The sequence below is a fragment of the Lithobates pipiens genome, unplaced genomic scaffold (genome assembly GCF_037356315.1).
Source record: "Lithobates pipiens isolate NorthernLeopardFrog02 unplaced genomic scaffold, aLitPip1_a1.2 Scaffold_19, whole genome shotgun sequence".
Taxonomy (NCBI): domain Eukaryota; kingdom Metazoa; phylum Chordata; class Amphibia; order Anura; family Ranidae; genus Lithobates; species Lithobates pipiens.
This window is the reverse complement of record NW_027507764.1, coordinates 102,781,022-102,793,105: the sequence shown is the minus strand read 5'-3', so window position 1 is coordinate 102,793,105 and position 12,084 is coordinate 102,781,022. Positions and strand designations below refer to the sequence as shown.

Genomic DNA, 12,084 nt, shown 5'->3' with positions numbered 1-12,084 from the left:
AGTTGATTTGTTGAGGCTTATGTACAGTGCCTTGCGAAAGTATTCGGCCCCCTTGAACTTTTCAACCTTTTGGCACATTTCAGGCTTCAAACCTAAAGCTATAACATTTTTATTTTTTGTGAAGAATCACCAATAAGTGGGACACAATTGTGAAGTGGAACGAAATCTATTGGATTTTTGAAACTTTTTTAACTAATAAAAAAAAAAGTGGGGCGTGCAAAATTATTCGGCCCCCTTGCGTTAATACTTTGTAGAGCCACCTTTTGCTGCGATTACAGCTGCAAGTCGCTTGGGGTATGTCTCTATCAGTTTTGCACATCGAGAGACTGAAATTCTTGCCCATTCTTCCTTGCAAAACGGCTCGAGCTCAGTGAGGTTGGATGGAGAGCGTTTGTGAACAGCAGTTTTCAGCTCTTTCCACTGATTCTCGATTGGATTCAGGTCTGGACTTTGACTTGGCCATTCTAACACCTGGATACGTTTTTGTGAACCATTCCTTTGTAGATTTTGCTGTATGTTTGGGATCATTGTCTTGTTGGAAGATAAATCTGCGTCCCAGTTTCAGGTCTTTTGCAGACTCCAACAGGTTTTCATTCAGAATGGTCCTGTATTTGGCTGCATCCATCTTCCCCTCAATTTTAACCATCTTCCCTGTCCCTGCTGAAGAAAAGCAGGCCCAAACCATGATGCTGCCACCACCATGTTTGACAGTGGGGATGGTGTGTTGAGGGTAATGAGCTGTGTTGCTTTTACGCCAAACATATCGTTTTGCATTGTGGGCAAAAAGTTTGATTTTGGTTTCATCTGACCAGAGCACCTTCTTCCACATGTTTGGTGTGTCTCCCAGGTGGCTTGTGGGAAACTTTAGACAAGACTTTTTATGGATATCTTTGAGAAATGGCTTTCTTCTTGCCACTCTTCCATAAAGGCCAGATTTGTGCAGTGTACGACTGATTGTTGTCCTATGGACAGACTCTCCCACCTCAGCTGTAGTTCTCTGCAGTTCATCCAGAGTGATCATGGGCCTCTTGGCTGCATCTCTGATCAGTCTTCTCCTTGTCTGAGCTGAAAGTTTAGAGGGACGGCCAGGTCTTGGTAGATTTGCAGTGGTCTGATACTCCTTCCATTTCAAAATGATCGCTTGCACAGTGCTCCTTGGGATGTTTAAAGCTTGGGAAATCTTTTTGTATCCAAATCCGGCTTTAAACTTCTCCACAACAGTATTACGAACCTGCCTGGTGTGTTCCTTGGTCTTCATGATGCTCTCTGCGCTTTCAACAGAACCCTGAGACTATCACAGAGCAGGTGCATTTATACAGAGACTTGATTAAACACAGGTGGATTCTATTTATCACCATCAGTCATTTAGGACAACATTGGATCATTCCTGGAGTGAGTTTGCTGCACTGAAAGTAAAGGGGCCGAATAATTTTGCACGCACCACTTTTCAGTTTTTTATTTGCTAAAAAAGTTTAAAATATCCAATAGATTTCGTTCCACTTCACAATTGTCCCACTTGTTGGTGATTCTTCACAAAAAATTAAAATTTTATATCTTTATGTTTGAAGCCTGAAATGTGGCAAAAGGTTGAAAAGTTCAAGGGGGCCGAATACTTTCGCAAGGCACTGTACAGAAAATGGCCAGTTTGCAAAGAAAAGCATAAGTACTCTCCTCCTCCTCCTGTGTGCACTTGGCTTTCTTCAACTGATACGGTTGCTGAAAAACCTTCTTCGTCACTTCTGGGAATGTCTGGTTCCTGCGTTCCCTGCTGCACACTGTAGTTTAATCTGCCGGCTTATACTTGGTGACCGGACGCAAATGTGTTCTAAGGGCCAGCAAAAGGAACCACGCAGTGCCGTGGGGGACAGAATGTCGGATCTGCCCAGAAGTCGGCAAGCTTATTTCTTGAAGATGGTGAACTACATCCTCCTTCCTTCATACGTGTATTTATGTATATGTATGTATATATGTGTGTGTGTATGTATGTATATATGTATGTATGTATGTATGTATGTATGTGTGTATGTGTGTGTGTGTGTGTGTGTGTATATATATATATATATATGTTCTCGAACGGTTGCTTTAAATTAAACGCGTACTGGTCGCAATGCTTAGATGCCATTTCCTTCTAAAAATGTCTGCTATCTGGGTTTCATGCCGTTCCAAATTCTTCAGTACTTTCTGATTCGCTGACCAGGAACAAGTCTATAGGCGGTAAAGTGAGAACTGATCTGAGCCGTGGTTCCAGGTTGTTAATGTATGATTAGCATATCTGAGCTCCCCAGTTTTTTTTCTTAGGCACTCGGGCGCTCTACTGAACAGCCGAACGAATGTGCATGAACCTAGAGATGCCTTATTTTGAAATACAAAATGATGGCACGTGTTTTATTCCACAGATGTTTTAGAACATTATTTTATTTCCTCCTGGTTCAGCATTGTTCTTTGTCTTTTTGTAATGGTGAAGTTCTCATAATATCATGTTTTCCTTCCACACTAGGTCATAGAGTCTTGTACCAGAAGACTGACATCCCTGATGGGCCAGGAGTGCATCTCTGCCTAAATACAAGTGAGTTAATTCATTTATATCATTTTGAAGAATTGATTTGTAGCAAGGTTACACCACTCTTGGCTTATTTTAAAGTGGAACTGAACCCTCCTATCATTTTCCGCCAAGGAAGCTGGCATCTTGGCCTCTGGTCACATGTGCAGCATCATGGCGCTTGAAGTTAGTTATGATCAGTTATCAGTTATGACACCAACCATTTGAATGTTGAACACTCTGATTAAGAGCACAACCAATGTGACAGTTATGCCCCATACACCCAATGAGATTATCGGATGAATGATTGGCCATTTTTTTGTTGCATGCTGATCTCAGATCGAATCTGATGAGTTTTACTAAAGTCACGAAAATTCCCGCAAGACAGAAAAAAAATTGGAAGTCATGTGCTGTAATGCATTTGTATTGCATTTTTGAACGATAGCTGTACTGATTAAACGAAAATCGTACGATCTGGCATGGCACGGAAAAAATTTCCATGCATGTCTGATAGAATAATATCTGATGAACTACCCTGATAAGCTCTGTACGAACGATCCGATTATCGTACGATGGCTTTTTCGAAAGCGTTATTTTCTGTATGATTTTTTTCTGTGTGTACAGGGCATTACATTTCTGGCATGTGCCAGATGTGCAAATGTATTTAGAAACCGATTAAATCCATGGGTGTAGTTCCGCTTTAAGTGTTTTGGGAAAAGCTGCTTTCTGCGTAAGAAAAAACGTGCGTTACAGAGGGGTATAGAATACTATATGTGATACCTGAAAACTTGTCCAGGGTTGGCTTGCGACAATTTCATCTTGGGACAAAGTCACCAGTTAGGGGAATATGCTCTTGAAAATATTTGATTTTCCTGATGTTTAACTTGAAGAATGAGCTTTGCTTGTAACTGCTCAAGCATTCATCATTGTCACCATTGCTAAGCTGGTTCACAATCCCGTACTGCCATTTCAAGGAGTTTATATTATGATATTGTACCCGAGGATGCCCAAACTTGCAGCTTGTGGTTCTTTCTACCATATTCCATAAATAAAGTTCAGTTGGTGCAGCTTTGTTCCTGTGCTATCTGGGTTACGGGAGCTTTTGTTCTCTGTGTATTCATATGACTCACTTGGTAGTGTTTGGGATTTTGCATGTTGTTATGTGTTCTGCAATTAAACTGCAGTGTTTGGTTTGGATGATCCTGCTTGTTGTTCATTTTTACATGTAGCTTTGTATAAATATGATGACGGCAGAATTTTTATTTCACATGATTATTCGAATGAAAGCATTGAATTCTCATTTTCTGCTGGGAAACAAACACAGAAAAAGTAAAATTCTTAACTTTCATGAGCAATGAAAAATACATTTGGTGCATAGATCTTCTTGAAATTCACATTGTGCATTCTTCCTCTTCCCCCCCCCCCCTCATATTACTACCCAGCAGCTCCACCCTTGTCAGAAGCCCTATTTGTGGGCATTACTGTTGCTGCTGACAGTGCTCCTGCTCTGCTTGACTATTGCCCACATTCCTGTAGTGAAGTTCAGACCAAGCTCACTTGCTAGCTCTGCTCTGACATGATCCGTCCCTCTGCACGTGTTGTGATTACTGCTGTTTTAGGTAAGTCCCTGGCCCAGAGGCCAGATCTGTCATGTGCTCATCAATTATTCATCTCCTTCAGAGCAGTGTGGTTTGACAATGGTGGGGTGAGGGTGGGACGCTGCCAACAGTAAGTCTGGATCTACAGCACATAGACTTCCCATAGAAATTGGCATGTTGCACTGAATAATGGAAAGCTATGTACATAAATGTATGAGGACTGACTCACCAGAAGTAGGTGTGGATCAGTCCTTGTAAGTTTATGTACACTTTAGTGTTGCACTGAAAGTAATTGGGCGAAAATTAGGTTATTGGCGTTTTGCCGATGGAGAAAAAGGTGCCGTGATGGCACTGAAAATGCATTCAATTCTGCTGCGATTTTACCATGCTTATGATGTTTTTCATAAGTCACATGACTCAAAAACTGCATCAGAACGTAACAAAGGTGTGTGTTACTGATGTGTTCTTGCTGCATTTCCAATGCATTTCAACAAGTAGGTGCGTTTTGGTGCTTATTTTTTACTGGCTGAAAATGCAGCAAGCAAGATTTTTAACACCACTGACCCAGTGTGAAGACATACATAGAAGTTTTAAAGGGATGCATTTTTCAATAAATAAATTCATATTCATCTAAATTCATGATATTAACCACTTCAGCCCAGGAAGGTTTTACCACCTTAATGATCAGGCCATTTTTTGCGATACGGCACTGCATTACGTTAACTTAAAATTGCACAGTCATGCGACGTTGTACCCAAACAAAATTGATGTGCCCCCCCCCCCCACACACACACACACAAATAAAGCTTTCTTTTAGTGATATTTGATCACCTCTGTGTGTTTTTTTTTTTTTTTTTTTTTTTTTTTTTTTTTAGCGCTATAAACAAAATAAGAGCAACAATTGTGCAAAAAAACAAACAATATTTTTTACTTTCTGCTATAAAACATATCCAATAAAAAAATATGTAAAACATCTAATTTCTTCTTCGGTTTAGGCCAATTTGTATTCTGCTACATATTTTTGGTAAAAAAAAAAAAAAATTCCAATTGGCGTCTATTGATTGGTTTGCGCAAAAAGTTATGACGTCTACAAACTATGAGATAGATTTAGGGACTTTTGTTTTTCATTTATTCTTATTTTTTTCTGCTAGTGAAGGCGGCGATTAGTGATTTTTTAACCGGACTGCAACATTAAAGCGGACAAATCCGACACTAAGGCTACTTTCACACTGGGGCGTCGGCAGTAAATCGCCGCTATTTTTAACAACACTTTACCGTAGTTTTTGCGGAGGATTATGGCCACTAGCGGAGTGCTTTTAACCCCTGCTAGTGGCCGAAAAAGGGTTAAAGTCATTGACACGTTGCTGGCAGTACGGCGGCGCTTCCCATTGATTCAGTGGGCAGGGGAGCTTTTGGAGCAGTGTATACACCGCTCCTACAGCACTGCAAAGATGCGGCTTGCAGGACTTTCGTTTTACTGTCCTGCCAGTGCATGGCCAAGGTGTTAGTACTTGGGCTTTCACACTGCAGTGAGAGGAGAGGCTCTTTACAGGTGCTCTGCAGGTGCCATTTTTAGCTCTAAGGCTGCTTTCACACTGGGGCGAGAGCAGCGTCGGCGGTAAAGCGCCGCTATTTTTAGCGGCGCTTTACCGTCGTTTTAGCGGCGGTGTGCGGGCGCTAGCGGGGTGGTTTTAACCCCCGCTAGCGGCCGAAAAGGGGTTAAACCCGCCCGCAAAGCGCCGCTGCAGCGGCGCTTTGCCGGCGGTATTGCCGCGGTGTCCCATTGATTTCAATGGGTAGCAGCGGTATAGGAGCGGTGAATACACCGCTCCTTCACCGCTGCAAAGATGCGGCTGGCAGGACTTTTTTCACCGTCCTGCCAGCGCATCGCTCCAGTGTGAAAGCCCTCCGGCTTTCACACTGGAGTTAAAGGGGCCGGTTTTTTTCAGGCGTTACACAGGCGCTATTTATAGCGCTGTAACGCCTGAATACCGCCCCAGTGTGAAAGCAGCCTAAAGGGCATCAGTGTGAAAGCAGCCTAAGGGACACTTTTTTTTTTTTTTTTTTTTTTTTTTTTGGGAACCAGGGACACCAATACAGTGATCAATGCTAAAAAAAATTAATGCACTGATCACTGTATAAATGACACTAGCAGGGAACGGGTTAACAGGGGCAATCAAAGGGTTAAATGTGTTCCCTGGGTGTGTTTTACTGTGTGGGGGATGCTGATGGGAGACAGAGAGAGATCTGTGTTTGTGATTACTAGGAATGCAGATCTCTTTTGTCTGTGACAGAACAACGGTCTGCCTTGTTTACTTGTCTGCTTGTTGGCGTTCTGTCATTCCTGAGAATGTACCAATCACAAATGTCAATTAGTGCCTCCTCATCAGTGCTCGCCAGTAAAGGCGAAAACATACTTACAAAATTTTATATCCAAAAAGGAAAAAAGTAAAGTTTTCACTTTACGTTTTATGTTTTTCAAAGTGCTGAAAGGTGAAAATTGGCCTGGGCAGGAAAGGGGTGACAGTGCCCGGTATTGAAGGGGATAAAAACTAATTTGGCCAACTCTTGAATTTTCAGTTTGGTGCACCACTTGTACTTAAGCTGGCCAGACACCTATAGATTATCTGCAGAGTTTCTATGGTTAGATGGAAAAATGGAAGATTCCTCCATTCACACAGTTTAGCGACCATTGAGAAATTTGTTGTACTTTTTCCATCTAACCATAGAAAATCTGCAGATAACCTATAGGTGTATGGTCAGCTTTAGCCTTGGCGACATTTTTTCCCATGAAAAGATATCTCAACATTTATATAACTTCATTATTCTGTGCAACATGCTATTTTATATGATAAGAATCGGTCTTTCTGTATCATTTAAAAAAAATACACACTATAAAAAGTCTACACACCCCTGTTAAAATATCATCAGGTTTCTGTGATGTAAAAAGATTGGACAGCTACATCATTTTAGAACCTTTTCCACCTTTTGTGACCTATAAACTGCACAACTCAAAACAAACGGAAATCTTTTGGGGGGGTAAAAAAAATGTAGTTGAATAAGTGTGCACACCCTCTTTTATAACTGGTTATGTAGCGGTGTTCAGAATTGAGCAATCCCATAAAGTGCCTGATTAACCCCAAATATAGTTCAACTGTTCTAGTAGGTCTTTCCTGACATTTTCTTAGTTGCATCCTACAGCAAAAGCCATGGTCTGCAGAGAGCTTCTAAAGCATCAGAGGGATCTCATTGTTAAAAGGTATCAGTCAGGAGAAGGGTACAAAAGAATTTTCAAGGCATTAGATATACCGTGGAACACAGTGAAAATGGTCATCATCAAGTGTAGAAAACATGGCGCAACAGTCACATTACCAAGAACTGGACATCCCTCCAAAATTGATCAGAGGAAAAGTGGCCAGCAACATTAAGGGCCGTTTCACACTATTGCGATGCGAGAACCCTGCAAATCAACTGCGTGTTCCTGCATTGCACCTGGAATGCACAGCAGTTCACACTGCCATATGCAAACTGCTGGGGAGTGTCATTATATGTTATTGACACCCCCATTTCAGCTCGCATATCGCACTGCGAACTGACAGATCGGACATGAATCGGATCACATATGTGTGAACACACATGGTCCGATTCTGGTCTGAACTGAAAAAAGGGTCCTGTGCGTGTTTGCACAGAATGCGGTGCGATATCAGCCATACTATCTGGCTGACCTCGCACCCGCACAGGCATCGTATGTAATGTGAACAGCAGTGCGCTGCGCATTACATGCGATGTCTGGCATCGCAATAGTGTGAACCGGGGCTAAAGGTGCTGCAGTAAAATCTGGCAAGTACTGGCAGTGTGGTACATGTGACAACAATCTCCTGTATTCTTCATATATTTGGGCTGTGGGGTAGGGTGACGAGATGGAAGCCTTTCCTTACGAAGAAAAACATCCAAGCCCAGCTAAATTTTGCAAAAAAATGCATCTCAAATCTCCCAAAAGCATGTGGGGGAAATGTGTTTTGGTCTGATGAAACCAAGGTTGAACTTTTTGACTGTAATTCCAAAAGATATGTTTGGTGCAAAAACAAAACTGCACGTCACCAAAACACCATACCCACTGTGAAATGTGGTGGTGGCAGCATCATGCATTGGGGCTGTTTTTTTTTTTTTTTTATTCAGATGGAACAGGGGCCTTGGTAGAGGGAATTATGAAGAGTTACAAATACCAGTCAATATTATCACAAAACCTTTTAAAACCAGTTTATATGTCACATTTAAAGGAAGAAAAATGTATCATTTTAACATGGGGGTGTGTGTGTGTGTGTGTGTGTGTGTGTATATACATATATATGTAGCAGTACCCTTGTAAGGGCTGCTGATTTGGTTACTTAGCAATCCACCAATCGCCCTGCTGCCAGACTCCCCAGGAAAAGTTAAGACAATGAACAGTCATTTGCACAGTTTTGTTTGTTACGTTTATTGGGGGATACAACTTGGGTGGAACAAGGGATGATATGAGATTCCCATAGCATTTGGTGTATTGCACAACAATACTGAATAGCCTTGGCTTGAAAATTGATTCACATCTAGTATTCTCATTCTCCTTCTGCAAAGCTACTGAGACATTACTTCTTCACTGCCATTGACACAAGAAAGAATCGCTCTGAATAATTCCCCCTTGCAGACCATGACGGAATTGCCTCAGGGAATCAAAGAACCAGAGGCCTAACACGGCCTCTCCCCGATGGATCAATGAATCAGACAGCCATACAGTCTTTGGAAGGACTTGCCACTGTGCTAACCAGACCAGAGATAACACAGTACCTCCCCCGATGGTCTGACACATGGTAATAGGTGGACCACTGTTCCCAGCCAGTCCTTTACTGACAATGCTGTGTTCCCCGGCCACAGTATTCTGCACTACTATTGATAGCTTCTCTTCTCTTGGTCACACTGACCTTGGCTACTTGACATTTCTGTGTTCCCGGTCAGACCGCTGATCTACTCTCTTCCACTTTACTGCTACTTCTTCCGTACTGATCTTCTCCAGCATACAAGTCCTGTGTTCCCAGGTCACAGCAGCTTGATTCCTTTTCAGAGATGAAGATCTTTATCTAGGCTCCCTCCTAGTGGTTCCTCCATCCCTCCTCGGCGCATCTCCATGTGGGGATGCCCGGAACAGCAACTTGATACCCCATGCTGTCTTTTCCTGCACCTCACAACTCCTTCCTGGCATCATGTGACCCCAGCTTAAATGAGGCCTGCCCCCTGCCATGAGCTGCCTGCCACTCGGACTTCAGGTCCAACCCCTATTCCAGAACCATCTTTCTGGAATCGGGGGAGGCATCTCTGAATCAGAGCACAGGTGACCACACCCACCACTACACTGAACACTCCCAGTCACATAATCAAAACAGAGAGGCCCAGCACGCAGCATAAGCCTGCCTAAATTTACCTGTACTTCCTAAGTTGAGCAAAAATTCTATTCTAGCACCTACCCTTAGGTAGAGGGTGCTACACATACATACATACATACATACATACATACATATGCATGCAGCGCAGTCCTGTTGAACGGCAGAGTTGTCTTTCCATCCTTCACTTGTACAATAATTGAACATTCCATAGCACTCCTGAAGCTCACACCTGCTATCGGATGTTTTGCTGAGTACAGTGGGAATCGTCAGAATAAGACGCATTGCTGCTCACAGGCTTTCCACTGCGCTCAGCAAAACAGGCGAGCACACGTGTACACCGCATGATTAATATTAATGAACTAGAAGAGCAGTGAGGCTGGGGTGGTCCTCAAATGTGTGCATCTAGCTTAATGCTGTTTATGGCTCTGGTATGTGCATGTGATTTCAAATTTAACTTTTTTTTTTTTTTTTTTTTTTTTCTTTTAAAACTCCGCCAGTTCATAAGGAATATGGATGAGCTCAGGCGTGTTCGCATGGTCCACATGCAGAACCCGCCAGGAAGTTGGTGTAGCACTGCGCTTATCACAGGCAGTGAGACATTGCCGATCTCTGCAGCCGCACATCGGGGCAATGTCTCACTGCCTGTGATTAGCGCATCACTGCGCCAACTTTCTGGCGGGCTCAGCACGTGGAGCATGCAAACACGCCTGAGCTCATCCCTAATAAGGAACAATAAGCTGCCACGTTACAAAATCCGTAACTTTCCTTCTTGGCATTTAGTGTTTGCATCTTCCAGCACCACTTATTTAGGTCATAGGAATATCTATATCTAATGCACCAATACCATTTTTTATTTTTTAATACTCGCCGATACCAGTGCAACCATTTTTTTGTTTTCACTTCAGCTGTCAGCAATGGTAGAAAGCATTGAAATGTTATTTACAAATTTAAATAGTTTTATTTTTTATTTTTATTTGCGCTTTTTCAGTGTGAAATGTGTAAAAATATTCACTAACCAAGCAAACGACAAAAAGTTTTAATTGTTTGTCTATAAAATGGACGCGAACAAAGGAAAAACAGGAAAATTATTAAATGGAGGAGAATAGGGGGTTAATTAAGGCTGATTAGAGTAAATTAAGGGTTTATAAGGGGTTAGAGCAGTGGCTCTCAACCCTCCTAGTGCCGTGGCCCCTTGATAACATTTTCCAAGTTGTGGGGAACCCTAACAGTAAAATTATTTTTGTAGCGTGGGTTATCTCATCCAAGTCAAGACAAGTAATTTGCACCCCTAACCCATGGACATTTAGTGCTCCCTGAGTCCCTTCCTCTCGTACAGTATTAAAACCCCTTTATGGTACATTTTTAGGATGTTCCACTGTTTCTTTGTTCTCCTTTCTTTCCCTTTTAATCTCTCTCTCAATCCTAATTTTCGTGGGTGTGTGGGTGTTTGTTTTTTTTTTTTTTTTTTTTTTTTTTTTTTGTTCTTTTCTCCCTTCCATGTATTCTCAATTTTTTATTCCTTCTTACTCCTTGGTGGGGGGTGGGATCAGTGGCAGTGCTGGGGGCAGTTCTGATCAGTCAATTTAGGTGCTCTTGATCAAGGTCATCTGCTGAACTGGGAACTGTAGTGGGGACTTTTAATGGCAACTATAATCACAGTTAGTGTTACTCAGTGTCTCAGACTTTGTGGTGTCTTGCAGCAGTGACACCTATGCCAAAATCAGGAGATAGGGTCTCCTCCAGCCCCTCCCACTACACATTCCTCACCAGTCAGCTGACCTCTAGTCTATGCCCCCCCAGCCATGCCGTGAACTGAATGGGTGGCTGCGAAGAGGCTGAGTGGGCGATCGCGGGCTCCAGGGACAGCCCTGCTGGCTGGCCACAGGCTCCAGGGACAGCCCTGCTTGGCGGCCGTGAAAAGGCTGGGATTCAGGAACAGCCCAGGATTCGGTGACCCCTGGCAAATCATCCCCCACTGGGTTAGAGGAACAGAGGAAGATTTGTTCATCCCTTTTTGATCTGCAGATGAAGAAACAGATTAAATAAGAAACCGTTTCTTTTTGTTTTTAATGTTTCAGCGGCTGAGCAATGTTGTTAATAAACAATGCTGGCTGCTTTTTATTTTTTGGACAGCTCCAATTACCGGACTTCTTTAACACTTCAGCTGTCAATGGGGGAGACCCACTGACAACTCAAAGAACAGAGCCTGAAAGTATCGGTTTCAGCTATCGGTGCATTTGCATAAGTACCAAGACTTGGTTAAATACTCGGTATCGCCACCGATACTAGTATCAGTGCATCCCTTAAATAAATCTATATATATTATTTTGTGGTTGGGGACTTGCTCTCGCGAGCAACTGCACTGAATTACTGCACTGGGTAGTTAGTATAGGAGTTAAAGGGAGGTGGGAGCAGGTTTTAAGCTTTGTTAGATCGATCCTGGACTTCCCAGTTAAGTTCTATTGACTTGGTGCCATGGCGTTGATTGACTGCAATGCAGGGGTGTGAATTGAGCAGATTGTAAACATGG

At 42.6% G+C, this 12,084-nt stretch overlaps 1 protein-coding gene across 3 annotated transcripts in view; it reads left to right on the top strand.

The window, feature by feature from the left end:
* The window catches only part of WDR37 (WD repeat domain 37), a 284,920-nt gene that overhangs the window by 19,180 nt on the left and 253,656 nt on the right, over positions 1-12,084 (top strand). For all 3 annotated transcript variants that reach the window (XM_077491119.1, XM_077491118.1, XM_077491120.1), the window contains exon 2: positions 2,498-2,566. The gene's annotated coding sequence lies outside the window, so the exon portion shown is untranslated. The remainder of the gene's footprint in view (positions 1-2,497; positions 2,567-12,084) is intronic.